Source organism: Aedes albopictus, chromosome 1, assembly GCF_035046485.1.
Source record: "Aedes albopictus strain Foshan chromosome 1, AalbF5, whole genome shotgun sequence".
NCBI lineage: Eukaryota > Metazoa > Arthropoda > Insecta > Diptera > Culicidae > Aedes > Aedes albopictus.
The window spans coordinates 326,201,009-326,217,670 of record NC_085136.1 but is presented as its reverse complement, the minus strand read 5'-3'; the positions used below and the strand labels follow the sequence as shown (position 1 = coordinate 326,217,670).

General features: G+C 40.3%; 1 protein-coding gene across 3 annotated transcripts in view; it reads left to right on the top strand.

The window, feature by feature from the left end:
• Positions 1-1,018: 1,018 nt before the first annotated feature.
• LOC109416062 (homeobox protein GBX-2) overlaps positions 1,019-16,662 on the top strand; it is a 115,686-nt gene continuing 100,042 nt past the window's right edge. The window contains exon 1 of one of the 3 annotated variants that reach the window (XM_062847275.1): positions 1,019-1,266. The gene's annotated coding sequence lies outside the window, so the exon portion shown is untranslated. Of the gene's footprint in view, positions 1,542-1,684; positions 1,704-16,662 lie in introns of those variants that run through there. The other 2 variants (XM_029867657.2, XM_062847277.1) reach the window with 2 other exon arrangements.

Here is a 16,662-nt window from a genome sequence, read left to right as displayed (position 1 = left end):
AACTCCGGAACGCCTTGACCGATCCTAACCATTTTCAATAGCAAACAACGCGGCAAAATTCCGGTTCGATTCGTGCCTAAATCCGTAAAATCGGTCTATAGGAATTGCCTTAAAAGTGAGTGACCTTTTTTTGTACACAGATATACATACACACATACAGACATCATCTCAATTCGTCGAACTAAGTTGATTGGCATTTGTGACTTGACCCTCCAAGTCTTCTATCAAAAATTCGTTTTTTGAGTGAACATATAGCCTTTCAGTACACTTTGGTGTACGAGAAAGGCAAAAACCGTAACAAAAACTAAACTTATCGGTATTCCGCAATTGCAGATTTTGAAAACATTGAAAATTGCTGTTTTAAAAGTACATTTCGCACTTGCCGTTCCGCAGTATTGCGTGCCGCTTCATACTCTCTAATCCACTCACAAATGTATAGTAGCCAATACCACACCGTTGCAGATCCGCTGCCGGTTTCATTGCGTTTAGAGCTTTAGCAAAGTTCCTTTTCGGTCATGGCAAATTAAGAGCACTGGCGCAGTCTTTTACCGCTCACCATTGTCAGTTACATAAAACCTCCGCATATCGTTCCGATCCATGCTTTCCGGCGCTTCAGTAATTACATTCTCTTCGTGTCATTTCTTGCTGGTATTTTTACTTTGGACCAATACGATAGGTACGCAGTGGAGCTGAAAAGAAACACCATTCGTTAAAAATGTTGTGAATGAAATGGTCATTGAAAATACTTCAACCAAACTGAAAGGTTTTGAGCAAGGCTGTTATAGGTCTATCACGTATTATGGGATTTTTTTTGTCATTTCCCTCTGCTCGGCGCTAGCTGGCCCTATGAATTATGTGTAGGTATCGCGCACTCCATCCACCACTCTCTCTGTTGTTGATGATGCTATTTGAGTCAATCGCGGAGAGCCAGACCCAGAGCGCGCGCACATAATAATAATAAAATCATGTGTTTGTAATTCTACGCTCCATTAGTGTCGCGCCGTTTTGTGTTGTCGGGTTGCGGCCTGCAGCGCGGTGGCAGGAGTCGAGTCGATTAACTTTTACTGTTTGTGATGAGTATTTGTTTCTCCTTTGCTGCTGCTGACTCTTCTGCCACGCTGTGCTAGTGCTTCTGTGCCGGCAACAGATCGGGAGTGTAGAGCAAAAATCAGAGACAAATGGTTTCAGTTGTAAATTGACATCACTGCGAGCAGCTCCTGAGGAGCTCCGTGTCGAGTCGAGCCGAACGAGCGCCTAAGCCAAAGAGTAAAGAGCACGCCGCCTTGCGTTTATCGTTATTCGTTCGTGGTTCCGTGGCCTACTGTGGGGTTGCGACCGGTCGGGAGTGGATTGCAGCTTGATGCTCCTCAATCGTCGTTAATAGCCGGATAAATTGACATTGAGTGCTTTCTGGGGTCGGGGAATTGCCTGTTGTCTCCCGCAAAGAGACAGTGTGCACAGTTGGAGTACTTAACAACACACAGTGTTTGAATCGTTCTACAAAGGAGAGGTTCTGAGCTGATTGAAACCGTGGAACTGAAGTGAGTGTGTGCAACAAACGACTAACGAACGAACGCAAGCACGAGGAGAGATTCTGGTGTACTTTCTCTCCCGCCGCCGGTCGGTTGTGCCTGTGCCTGTGCTGCGCCTACTTGCCTTCGTGACCTAACCGCGCCTCCCGCGACCCGATCCCGAACCCGAATGTGTTTATTTCAATTATATTTTCTCGAGTTTTGAAGTCGTGTTATTCTTGTTCATCCTGTGCCGGGTCGTTGCTTGCTGCCAAATAGCCACCCACCACCCACCGCCACCCACTTCGCGTTGCTCCGGTTCTTCGCGCTCGCTCGCTTTACCGACCACCATCATCGTCATCACCGTCATCGGCCCTAGTCGTCGTCGTCGTCGTCGTTCGTCTAATTGAGTGTGTTCTTTGCTTTGCCTGTCGCACTGCACGACTGTTGCTCTCACTCCTCTTCCTTCGCCGCCGTATCATTGCTTCGAAACAAATAGATCACCGGTCAGTGTCGCCGCTACCTACCTACCTACTACTAGAGCAATGCCAATGAGTCGCAAGAGTGGCTAATGTGTTTGTCATGATGTGACCCAGTTGAGGCGCTCTTTTCGGCCTCACAGCAGCGTGAGTGAAAGGAGGAAGATTCTAGCAGAGCAGAGGCTGATTGCTGGCTGGTGCCGGCGGTGAATAAGTAATGAGTTTAGGAAATGGATAATTCTCGTCACCGAAATGGGTTCTTGCCGCAAAAGATGAGCGAGTACACACCCTGCTCCAGTTGCATGCCGTGTCGGTTGCCCCTCCTTAGCTCTGGTGGTATGAATCATCATCGCACTTGTGTGTTTTGATTGTGCTGATTTAATTTATGAAAGGGTTGGGAAGTATTCTCACCGCAAATTAAGCGATGTGGATCGATTATTGTAGGTCCTCTCTCTCCTCTTCTTGGCGTAACGTCCTCATTGGGACAAAGCCTGCTTCTCAGCTTCCACAGTTATTAACTGAGAGCTTCCTCTGCCAATGACCATTTTTGCATGTGTATATCGTGTGGCAGGCACGAAGATACTCTATGCCCAAGGAAGTCAAAGAAATTTCCTTTACGAAAAGATCCTGGACCGACCGGGAATCGAACCCGTCACCCTCAGCATGGTCATGCTGAATACCCGTGCGTTTACCGCCTCGGCTATATGGGCCCTTATTATTGTAGGTATTGTAGGTTATTTGATGTGTTTGGTACAAAATAATACGTTTGACTCAAAGTGCAATATAGCAGCGCATGCATTTTAGATCAATACCGGAGTCTTTATAGTCAGTTGGGAAAGGTGCTAGAGTTTGATGGTTATTGCTACTAGAGACCGAGAGCACTCTGCGTTCCCACAACCAGCACGGATGGAATATTTGTTAGTAAGGTAGAGATCTGGTAGTCACATGTGGTGGGTGATGTGATCCATGGATAGATTGTGTGTTGATTACTCAGAAGGAGAATCGGAAGAGTTCGTTTGGTTGCATAACGTATAGGTGTTGTATGATTGATTGACACTGTGCTGTGAAAGTTTGAAGGAAGGGAAATGGGCTGTACACCCGTTTCTGTGCTAGCAATGGCTACGAACTTACAGTGTATCCAACAATGGGGCACGTTCGGTGAAGTACTAGATTTGTAGTAATGAGCTGAATTTTAGTATGGTGAGAAGGTCAATTCTCCGTTTCTGTAATGAAATGGTGCAAAAAGCGTGGGTATTATGATTCCTTGCCTAATTTGATGCTGTTTGAGCAAAACTTTGGATAACTATGTTGTTTATGTTGCAAGAAATGGAGAAAACAACAACACTGTTGTCCAAAGTTTTACTCAAACAGCATCAAATTAGGCAAGGAATCATAATACCTACGCTTTTTGCACCATTTCATTGCAGAAACGGAGAATTGACCTTCTCACCATACTAAAATTCAGCTCATTACTACAAATCTAGTACTTCACCGAGCTGTCCTATTGTCCATACAGCAATTATTACGTCAAAATATTTAGTCATTAAAATGTTCATAACTTTTTTATACGTCAATCAAAAACGCTGAAATTTTTACCTATTATAAACAATATTTCTAAGCTCCATTGGTGAAATTTTGAGCGAGATCAAATAAGTCTTCTGAAAATTACAGAACTTTTCGTAAACAGTGTATGTGCTAAATGTTCATCTAATCCCATCCGAAGGTGGTTTGGCGACGGAGATAGTCAAGTTACTCCGTAGCTTGAAGGAATAGAAGCGCCCGTCTAGCGAATTGGGAGTCGTGAGTTCGAGTCTCACCGGAGTACGTGGATTTCTTTTCACAATTCAAATCTCAATTTTTTCATCGAGCACATGTTCTGTTGTGCACATGGATGTCAAAGCATTTTCAATAGTGTGATTATTGACTATTTCCCGTCTGATATGACGGGAGTTAGCGCTTATGACGAAGAAGCTTTCTATTCTACGTGGATTTTGATTAAAAGATACCATTTATGAACACACTTAATTTAAATATTTTAAAAGATAAGTCAAGTTTGGTCAAATGCCATTGGTGTGGATGGCATTCCAATCTCATTCGTGAAACTTTTATGTCCATTCATCTATTCTGTGCTATTTGACCTCTTTAACAACTCGGTCATAAACAGTAGGACGTTCTCGGCGATTTGGAAGAAAGGTATTGTTACTCCGATTGTAAAGATTTGGAATCCGACACCACCCAAGGATTTTTGAGCGACAACAGGGATTCCTTTCTTGCTATTTTCTAAGTGCTAGATTTTTTTTGTTGGAGCAGATTGTCTAACACATCGACAGCAACGGTTCGCCACTGCTGCCGAAGTACAAGTCAGGATGCAAGAAGCAATTCAGTACAACCGAAACAATGGGGACATTATATGCCTACGTCTACAAAGTGCACTTTGTAACACTTCCAAAAAAACCTCGCTCATCGTATACAGGGCGAGCACGGTTCAGTTTTAGTCCTGAAAGGTTAAGTAACATACTGGGATAATCCGTTCGAAGCCGTCTTAGCAAATTACAGTAGTACTACTTGGCATAATACGGGCCATCGTGGTGACATTAAAGCAGAGGGGCCAAAAGCGCTGTAGTTACATGTATGCTGCTCTCTGGAGATCCTTGGCGTCCTTGAAACAGAAGCACCAGCTGTAGGTTTCTTCATTTCGCCTCTTGCAACTTGTTGCTGAACTTCAATCGTTGATGCATAAGGTTGGTTGTGGTTGTTCCGAAGCATATGAATGATTACTGTGGAATTTTCAACAAACATTTGCGATGTTATGTATAACATTTGTCCTTTATGCTGGGTGAGCGCGACTGGAAATTTGTTAATTCCGGGAAAATTGGTTTTCTCAGTCTTGGACTATTCAAAACGGTGAGTTTTGCTTTGCCCGACGTTTCGGCTCTTTTATTGGGCCTTTTTCAAGGGGATACCATAAACATAGAACATTTTAAAAACGACTATTCGCACTACATATAACCGTTTTGAATAGTCCATGACTGAGAAAGCCAATTTTCCCGGAATTTGTCCTTTATTTGCAATTTAAATGCCGCCTTAAATCTGACAGCCATTGTGTAGCATTTTGAATGCACGATATATATTGGTTAAAAAGCATCACAACTGCTGCTTTATTGCCATAAAACTGCTAAGAGAGATGATCGACGCTAAAACTGGTACACATTTCAACTTTTCAAATTATGTACCACGGCTGTAGGAGCCATTATCATTCAGATGTCCTATCAATAATTGGTGGCAACGAATCAAATCAATGGGAGAACAGATATTTTCAAAATAAAGTTCATGGCTAGTTTCTTATGCCATCGTGTCTTATGTGGTTGATTGAACTATCAGCACTTGTCTGAGCCGTTGAATAGATCTTAGAATTAACGCACATTATCTTATAGCTTATCCTGTAGCGCAGTTCAACACCATCATCATCCAGAGGATCGAGGGATCGAATCTCAATTTCAGCGGGATCAACAAAAAAAAAAAACTGCAAAAAAGCAACAGCCTAAAAAGTTACACAGGAGAGTGTGAGAAAATGAGAAGAGAAAGCAAAGAATATGAAGTGGCTGAAATGAACAGGGGAAAATATTTTTGTTTTTGTTTGCGACAATTGGGGGTTAGGAGAGATAAGCATATTGGGCCAAATTCTGCATATAATTAGAACTTATGACGCATATACAGCAGATTCGCTTTAAATGACCTGCAGTAAAGGCGCATATAGTTCTGAATAAATGCAATTTTGTGTATTTCCGTACGTTTAGAATCACTCTCTACAAACTCATGTTATGTAAGTGACCATTATTTTGTTCAATTTCGCACCTCTGACCTTTTCATATGGTATCCACTATCACTGTGAATAACGTGTTTTGCTCGGCAAAATCTACGTACACTCTTTCGAATGGTCTATTTGTTTATCCCATGTAACATTTTGATGATCAGTTAGTATTGTAGAGGTTTCGAAAACCGTCACAAAACCTTGAACCGTTTATTTTTGTTTTATGATGATTTCAAGAATCTATTCTAGTCTAAATTTTTTTTTCTTGAAATAGGCTTGTTACTTAGCCTTGTGGATTTGAGATGCGTATTGAATTGGTCGTTGTGGCAGACATGACTGAGGACCGCACCAACCTAATACGTCAAAGCTTTAGTGACAAAGACCAGTAAGGTAATGTTGGATCGTAGTGCAACAAAAACTTATTCGTTTGCATCTCAAGCTTGACCTTCACCTCTGCCTTCGTAACAAACATTTTTGCTATACAAGAGTTGCACAATCCACTCTTAAGCAAGCTTCGGCTTGAGAAACTGTTATTCGGCTAGTTTTGTTTTTTGGGATTTCTCCGACCACACGAAACTTACATCTTTTTTCAGCCAATTATCAAGAGATAATACATGGTAGATATGAGGTTCGAGCAAAACCTACCGTAGGCGTAGTTCACAAGACCCACGAACAAACGAAATTGATCCTTGTTTTCTGGCACGGAAATGTTTTTGATCAGTTGTCTTCTTCTTCAGCTTCTGACTGTGTTCCTCCTGCGATTTCTTCCGGAGTTATTCCTTGAATTTCTGGAGGTTGGTCAGAGTTTGTTCCCAGATTTCTCTCAAGATACCATTGCTCCCAAAGTTCATGCCGGGATGTCGCGGCGTTCCTTCCGGAACTTCTGAAGCACTTCTGGAATTTCAACCAGATGTTCCTATGGTTTATGTAGAAGTTCTTCCCGGGATTGCTTCCAAATGATTGTCCGGGTTTATCTTGGAGTTTTTGGTAGATTTCTCTTGTAGTTCCTCTGGAAATTTCTCTCAAAGTGATCCGGAGTTCCTCCCGGAATCGCTCTTATATTTCCACTCAAGAGTATTACCTGATGTTTTTCTGAGATGTTCCAGAAGTTTTTCTCTGAATTTCTTCTGAAGGTCCTCTTGTTTTTTCTCCAATAGTTGAAATTCCTCGCGAAATTCCCCTAGGATTTCTTCCGACATTTATTCGGGAATTTCTTACAAGGATTTTAGTACGCTGTCCCAGGAGGTATTATGAAACATTACGGGAGCAACACCAAAAAGAATCTTCTAAGATAAGTTTCGGTAAATACTCGGAAAGAAACGTCTAGTGGACTGTCAAGTGAAATCTCACGAAAACCTTTAAGAAATGTCCCGGTCGAAAGCTGACAATTTCTTGAAGAAAGTGCAGATCTTACTGTGGGTGAAATCCCGTGAGAGACTCTGGTAGCAATACTAGGAAAACATCCGGAGGAAATTCCGGGATGGAAACTCCTACAGAGAACCCATAAAATATGCTGAAAACATTTTGAGAGTATCTTTAGTAGAAATCCCTAGCATATCTCCTGTAGACATTCTGGGAACAATCATTCGAAAATCTCTAGGAGAAATCCCGTAAAGAACTTTTGAAGAAATTCTGGATGAAACACTAGTAAGTATACCGGGAAAAAAATCAAGAGGAACTCTGCGAGAAACTTTGGGGGAAACTCAGCGACAACTTCTGAAAAATATTCTCGGAAAAAATCCTATAGACATCTAGGTATGATTCCTGGGAAAATCTAATGATTTTTTTTTTTTTGTGAAACGCAAGAGCAACTCTAAAATGAATCTCGCCAAAGACTAAACCTATTGAAGAAGCCCTTGGAACGAAGTCCTGTAAGAATCCTGTAAAAACTTCAGAAGGAATCTGTCGGAATTCAGGAATCCTGGCAGATTCTCAAGGAGCAATCCCAGAATGAACTTTTGGAATCTTGAGAAAATACCGGTAGGAATCCGGAAGAACCTCCCGGAGGATTTTAAGATGGAAACCAAGAAAAAAGTCTGGAGAAGGAGGGAGTCCTTTCAGAAATCCTGCAGAGCATTTTAAGAAGTGTATCTTAAAAGTTCCAGTAAGAATACCTGACAGAACTTCTAAAAAAGTTCTTGGGAAGAAATTCCGGGATACACTTTATCCTTAGATTAAAACTCCCAGATTAATCCGTATTCACTAAGAATTAGCAGTCTCTTTCTCTTATTGGAATCGTTTGCTTGTTGAAAATGCCTGCTTCATTTAGCAACAGAGGAGTCTTGTTCCTTTAATACGTTTATCAAGATTCTTCTGCATTCAAGTTGCTTTCTGAGGACAGAAATTTTGACAGACAAACAATCAAAATTAATAATTCGCCTTATCAAATGATTAATCAATTTTGTGCTTGATAAAAATTACAGTAGATTTCAGTTAAATAAGTTTGGTTCAGCAGAAGAAAACGTTTTTATCATGAATAGGAATCAGTTTTATTGAACAACTTATAAAAAATGAAGCTAATTATCAAATAGGACATTTCTGCGATTAACGACATTCACTCTGACTAACCCCACTGAACTAACACCGTGGCGGCGCGGCGGCGGCAATCGGCAGCTAGCAAGCAAACATCGCTCGCATCGTGGATCGGGGCTGGTGGCGGCGGCGGCAACCGTTTAGCGTTGCCGGTTCATCCGTTCCAACCGGGTTCCAACCCATTGATATAGATATTATTATTGCCGCTTATTATTGCCGGCGAAGCAAGCTATGGACTTATCCACCGATGAACCGAATTCATCGCGGTCCGAGGATTTTGACACTAGAGCGGGGCCGTTCCAACCAGAATTGGACGATTCTGATTGGAACAGACCCCGCTCTAGTGTCAAAATTCTCGGACCGCGATGAATTTGGTTCATCGGTGGATAAGTCCATTAGTAGCGATGATGATGGTGTGTGCTCGATATTGCCCGCTATTACCTACCTCCTGTCCTGACTCTTGTTTGCTCCATTCATCCATCGTATCCGTAATGTAGGTATTCATTGCTGCTTTGCTTCTTTGATGGATCAAGCCGAGCCGAACCGATGCGATGATGGTGCGATGGAGGATGAACCGCGGTGGGAGGCAGGGTAACTAGTGAAGAATTTAGGAGCAGAAGCAGCGTGAAGCAGGAGCAGTTGGAGCATAGTTAACGACTTTGTGTACACTTCGGCGGGGCAACTTTTGGGTGGCGAGGGTTAGATGGGTCGTCGGTTGACGAGCCGATTTAGTATATGGTTATTTCTTGCTTTTCTTCGTCACATCCTCCACACACAAAGGCAAAGGCGGCGCGGCCACTTTCGACGGTAGTTTTTGAGTGATCTCTGCCTTTGCTGTATTAGACTGGTTCGTAGCAATGGAACTATTCAAATTATTCGTTCAGTAGGTTGTCCGAAAAGCGTCGGCCACTCACTGGCTCCCTACTGAACGTTATCGTCACTTGCCGTTCTTCTGGCATCCTTACAATGTGACCAACCCAACTCAGCCTGTCGTGTTTTATCAGTTTAACAATACACTTTCCTTCAAACACTTAGTGTAGTTCGTGATTATTGCAGCACCGCCAGATGCCGTTTTTATTTACCGCAGAGTACTGTTCGCAGCAGCTAACACAAGACACAAAACACTCTCCGTCTCCGGTTGAATGCCTTCAACGTACAGCGCAACGTATAGAGCAATTGAAAGGTTCAGTATCTCATATAACTCGCGTATTGCTGGTGTTGATCGTCGGGCCCATTCTTGCTTACTTACCTTACCGTTCAGACTAAGTCCTGAGTGCCCTCTGATGTATGTAAGAGTCGTCTCCATTCTACTCGGTCCATGGCATGGCTGTGCGTCTCCAGTTCCGCACTGTGCGAATGGTCCGCAAATCGTCCTCCACTTGGTCGACGCACCTAGCTCGCTGCGCACCACGTCTTCTTGTACCGGTCAGATAGCTCTCGAGAACCATTTTAATCGGATTACCATCCGACATCCTGATGACGTGATCCGTCCACCGTAGCCTCCCGATTTTCGCGGTGTGTACGATGATAGGTTCTCTCAGCAGTTGATGCAGCTCGTGGTTCATCGGCCTTATCCAAGTCTCGTCTTCCTTCTGCACTCCGCCGTAGGTGGTACCGTAATCCGGGGTCAAATTGATCACATTAAAACAACTTTTGCGGATAACATCAGTGCCAATCCAAATATTGCCAAGACAGTTTCTGTAAAACCAGTACCCAGTGGATCTCCATGGAACCATGCGACAGAATTTTGTTCAACAAATTTAAACTTTAAGTTAAATAACTCCAAATATCAAAAAATTGGAAAGGTTACTTTGGGGCGAAATTGATCAGTATACAATTAAGCATCGGTTGGAAAGGAAAATTTTATTCTCCGCTTAATTTTGCTTTTCTAAAACCGAATAACTCGTTTAAAATCTTACAACTAGTGAATTTAATACTTTAAATGCAAAATTAAATTTTAAAATTTCCCCTTAAACGCCTTAAGGTAGGCAATTTCATTTAAAATAAGTGATTTCTATCACAATAAATGACTATTTCATCATAAAATGAACTATTTTTTTACTATTTCATGTTCTGATTAGCTACATAACTTCCCAACCAAGGCTCCACAAAAATGTTAAAACAGACAATTTACGGGAAGTCCTATTAGCAATCGATTGTTTAGTAGCAATGATTTCAACTAAATGGGAAACACATTGCAAATTCCTACAAAAATAAGGCAAAACTAACTTTTTTTCTAAAAAAATAAAGTCTACACTCATCTCTAGACATCTACGAACCAGATGACGTAAAAGGTTTAAGGTCATTACGACGCTTAAAAGTTCCTAGTATGGAATTACAATGTAGTACCCGAATGATCAATTACACCCCGCTGATCAATTTGACCCCGGTTTACGGTACGCAACACCTTCCGTTCGAGAACTCCAAGCACGTAGGGTCCATGCTTCGCACCCATAAGACTGCCGGTCTAATCAGCGTTTTGAAGATAGTTAACTTCGTGTGGCGGCGAACTCTGTTCGATCGTAGAATTCTGCGGAGTCCAAAGTAAGCTCGATTTCCTGCTACAATGCTGGTGTCGTTGTAGGCGGTCACGTTTCCACCATCGTCTGAAATTCGTGAGCTATAATATCATTATCATCAGCGAAACCAAGCAGCTGGACGGACTACAGGGGATAGACAAAATGATCGGGACAGGTAAAATTTTCACTTTTCAAAACATGTTCAACTAGCTATAACTTTTCGTAAAGTGCCTCAAATATTCTCAATTTTTTACTGTAAGTTCATCAACTAGTTGTGTATCAGTGATCAAAAGTTGGGAAAGATCGGGCCATTCTCCACGAAGTTATAACAATTCTTGGGAAAGGTAAAATTATCCGATAGCCAAATTTGAACTGTTATATCTCCGGATTCAATGAACCGAATGCAATGAAATTTTGACCAATTATGACTTATATAATGAGCTATGAAAAACCGTTGACTTCACTTGAAATTCTTAACACGGAAGAAAATTATAACGATTAGATTATTTTTCTAATAAAACACCAAATTATCAAAAACTTCAACATCGTTTCAAAATTCAAGATGCAAATTATAGTTCATTTAATTTCCCTCTAATCGACTTATATATATATATATATATACGTGTTTTAAAGGAAAGTGACAACATAGTCGCCAACAATTTGAAATAGTAATGGAATACATATTAAAAAAAGACCAATTTGTTAAAAAATCGTGAAAAAAATAAAATTGCTTTAATTTTTTCTCTTGTTGAAAATTTCAAGTTTAGTCAAAAGTTTTTCCGAGTTCATTATATAAGTCATGTATGGTCAAAATTTCATTGCAATCGGTTTATTAAATCCGGAGATATAATAGCTCAAAGTTGACCATCGTATAATTATACCTTTTTCAAGAATTTTTATAACTTGATGGAAAATGACCCGATCTTTCCCAAATTTTGACCACTGATACACAACTATTTGATGAACCTACAGTAAAAATTTGAGAATATTCGATGCATTTTACGAAAAGTTACAGCTAGTTGAGCATTTTTTGAAAAGTGAAAATTTTGCCTGTCCCGATCATTTTGTCTATCCCCTGTATGTGAAAATCATTCCACTTTGTAAAAATCGTTCCGCTGGTCTCGATCGATTCTATCATACGCTGATTTAAAATCGGAGAACATTTGATGTGTGAGCACGTTGTATTCGAGGCATTTCTGCAATACATGGCGGATGGCGCGATAGTTTCCGCAATCAAACTTGTCACCCCTTTTGTAGATGGGATACACAATACCTTCCATCTATTCCTCCGGTAATACTTCCTCCTACCAAATCTTGGTAATGACCTAGTGTAGTGTTCTCACCAATGCTTCTATACATATATTTCTAAACCAGTGCTTCTATACATATATTTCTAAAGAGCTCTTTCAAATATAAGATATTTTCCCACAGATTTGTTTAAAAATTTCATTGGAATCTATGCGGAATTTGTTCCGAAATTCCATTAAATTTTTCTCTCGAAATTCCATCCATGATTTTTCCCTGAATTCCATCCGGGATTTCTTCTATGATTTCTAACGCTTCTATTTTAAAATATTTAGCAGTTTTCCTACAGAACTCTTCCTACGATTTCTTCCTCGCATTTATCAAAAGTTTTAATTCCTGTTTTTTTGTTCTAGATTCCAGAATTTTTCTTGAGATTTCAACCAGAATTACTCACCGGATTTCTGCAATAGTTTTCACGGGGTCTCTGCTAGCATACATCCCGAGATTTTATCCAGAGATTTTCCCAATATGATATGAGAATTTCTCGCTGGAAACCTCCCGAAGATCATTCAAAAACATATCAAAAACTCCTGCAAGAATTTCTCTGAGAGGATTTTCGGGATGGCTGTCCAATAGTTTCTCTTGGGACTTCTGCGAGATGCTTGCAAAAGTTCTTCCTAGGAGAGTTTTCCGATATTGCTCTTGAATTTCTTCCCAGGATTTCTCTTAAAGATTTTCAGAGTTTCTCCTCGAATCGTCTTAAGGGCCTGTCCATAAACTACCCAAGGCACAATTCAAAGTCATTACATAACAAGCATGCATGTCGAACTATTGCCGGTTTATAACATTCGCAGCTGAACAAATCTTAAATGCTACATTTGGCACGTATGTGAAAAGCAATTTAATTATGAGCTTAACAAACGTCAGCAGTTTTTGTTTGTTCGATTTGCCCTTACTAGCTTTAATACCGTATGCGTGATAATGTTTGCACCATCGTACAAATAAGGTACCCATATCACCTGTACACACAATGTCTTGGTTTTTATTGCATGCACGTAAGCTGTAACTCATATCACAGTAAGTTGCGGGTAAAAAAATCCGATTTCTTAAGTTTAAAATTTGCATCATGAAGGGGTAGCAGCGGTAGTCGGGACTTGTCCACGTGCAAATGTTAAAAAAGGCATTTCAGGAGTGTTCAGGAGAACCGTAAAACAGTCTTAGACCGAAAAAAAGCAAGGGCAACTATTTCCGAAGGTGTCCACTGGTCGTCCAAGGTTAACATGGATTAAGAAAGCTATCGCTGCCACCAAAAAGAAGATTTGGGTGAATTATATGCACTCAATGAGAAAAATGGCAAAGAAACGCGAAATCAGGGACTTAACGGCATGGGATATCGAAATGGAAAATTACGGTGGCCTTTATGATCCTTCGACCATAGAAAAAAAAACTTACATTATTACCAATGGCATCCAGGAGCTACGAGTAGCGCCATATAAGAAAGTCTTGAATTTGCCCGGACACAACCTCCGTTTTTTTCGATTTCCGAAAAACTATCGATCCGTACCAAATTCCAGAATCAATAGTTATTATAACTTTTGTTTGTGTGTCAATGTCTACATCATTAGGCAATGTCAAAATAAAAAAAATAAATTCAAAAATTGTTAATCTTGACTTTGACACTACCACGGATACTTTTCGACATTTGCGCGTGGACAAATCACGAGCTAGGTTGCCACTTAGTCATTATGCAAGTGTTAAACTAAGAAAATCAACACTTTTTATTCAAAGCCTGCTATGATATGACTTATAGCTTAAATGCCTGCAAATAAAACCAATACATTGTCTTCACAAGTAAAACTGGAATTTTATTTAACGATGGTGCAAACATTATCACGCATACGGTATAAACTGAAGAAGATTTTTTTTCTACGCGTTAATAAGCTTATGTTCCACAGTTTCCGATAGCTGATTATTGTGGTCTACATAAGTTGAAGAAATGCTTTCGATGTTTAATACTTCAGCTATTGGTGGAACGTTCAATAATGGTTTAACAGTAAGCTATATAAACGGGTTTATGATTTATTTGTTTGATTATCACTTTTCGATTGAACAACAGTTCAAAATGATTATAATAGAGCAGTACTGGAATGTTTCTCATTATTGACTATGTATTGATGTTTGTTGCACACCAATGCAAAATATTCGAAACACTTGCTTATTTTCGTAGTATTTTCAAAGTTGTAGTCATCTTCACATTTTTTTTTAATTACAATAAACAAAATAATTCCAATCTTCCATAAATCTGAATATTGATCTTTCACAGCTTTGTGAAGATATTTCACTCTTAGCGAGCAACTTACCAATTCCAGGATGGCGTAGTCGGCAAGGCATGCGACGGGTGATTGGTAGATCACGAGTTCAAATCCCAAGTTGAGAAATTTTAGCTTGTGTGTTATACATGTGTATAGATGCGACAAACAAACATGATTGGACCATAATTGCACCTTGCACTTCAATTTGTTTTTGTTTTCGCAGCAGGTTATTATAGCTGAATACAAATTTAATATGAGGCTGATATAACACAGATTACTTCCGACTGTAAAGTCTGTATCGCACTTGCAGAAAAGATTGCTGAATAACTTCTCCACTTTTGTTTGAACAACGCCTGATTACAAGCTGTGATGAAATAATGTTAAACTGTAATTCAATCAAATGTGGAATAAAAATATCATTGCAATGTGGTTAAATGAGTGATTGTTCCTTGGGTACGTAGGCTCCTACGGGGAGGGATGGTACAAATACAAATATCCTCTCGGGAATACTACCAGAACTTTTTTCTTAGACGTCTCAGTTTTTCTCAGCATTTCTTCCGAAGTTCCTCCCGAGATGTCTCCAATGAGTCTCTGCGGAGTTTCTCGAAAGATTTCACTTGGGATCCTTTCGATATTTCTGCGGGAGTTTATAAACAAGAAATATTGATGATGATTAACCTGGGCTTGTAAGGGGAATATCTGTAAATAAAAAGAAAATCGCGTTAAGTACTGTTCCTTTTAAGGACAAGGTATTTGAAGTACATAGCTCAAAATTTCTAGAGCACCGTTTTATAGAACAGTTAAACGGATTTGGATGAAAATGCATCACGCTAATTGTTCAGTAGTTGTCAACAGCGTGATGCATTTTAATCCAAATCCGTTCAACGGTGCTCTAGAAATTTTGAGCAATGTACTCCAAATACCTTGTCCTTAATTCCACTAAGAATTTGCATCCTTTCACAGATACGTATTTCGACCTCAACTGTAAGGTCGTCTTCAGTGTCTTGTACTTGACTCGACTCGAGTCGCATATATTCAGAGAATCCTAGTGGAATTCTTTCAGGTATACGTGCCGGGATCTGTGCTGGCTTCTCGGGAGTGTTTCAGGCATTCCTCCCGGGATTTCTTCTGTGATTATTTCAGGGATTCCTACCAAACCATCAGCTGAGATTCCTATCAGGATTTTACCAGATATGCCTCCCGGATTTCCTTCAGAAAATCCTCACGGGATTCCTTCAGGAATTTCTATCGGGAGTGTTTAGGAAAATCTTGAAAGGTCTGTTTCAAGTGTTCTAGTCAGCATTCCTTTAGGGAGTACTGCTGGAGTTCCTTCAACGATGCCATCTGGGATTTCGTAATGGATTCCTTTAGAGGTTCCTGCTAGTATTGATGCAGGGATTCCAACTTCTATTCTTTCAAAGATTTCTGTGAATCTTGCGAGATTCTTTTAGGTATTCGAGCCACGATTCCTGCCGGGGTTTCTTCAAAGATTCTTCCCGTTTTTAACTTTCCTCCCGGGATTCAATCAATTATTCTTTCAGGGAGTCCTGACGAGCTTCCAGCTGGGATTCCTTCCGTGACTTCTTTATGGATCCTATCAGAGATTTTGTACGGGATTTCTTTTGTGACTTTTAAGGATTCCTTCTGAGCTGTTTGATTTGATCGTTTTGATTAAGGATTCCTTTTGAGCTTGAATTACAGCTTGAGAGTGAGAGAGTAAGAGAGAAATACCCTACAAAAGTAGCTGCATAAGAGCTTATGGAACAAACACTTATGTAAAAGTGGTTGATTAAGCGCTTATACAGCATAAATGGTAGTTGTGTAGAGAAACGGGGAGAAATAGGCTTTTTGATGCTTTTAAATATCTGTAGTAAACCATGATATCATCTGACAGTCATTTTCTTATTTTTTTTCTGTAGTTGTCTACTCTTTCACCAATTAAAGATGCATCGTATCTATACGAATCAGAATATCCCTTTCGTGGCGAACCAGCACAATTGTGCTGTTGAGCGGTAACAGGTTTGCATATTTTTTTCATCTGTTAACTCTTGATTTTAAGTGATGTAAACTGTTTCCATAATTTAGCCATTACTTATACTTGTATGTGTGTAAACAAACTTCTGTTTACGTTGCCTGTGGGATTTTCCACAACGAGGTAAACCAGGGTTCCCACCAAGGGTGAAATCCCTTTGAGGATTCCAAGAAATTTCTGGATGATCTGGGTTGCTTCTTCTAAGGATTCTGGAAACCCCT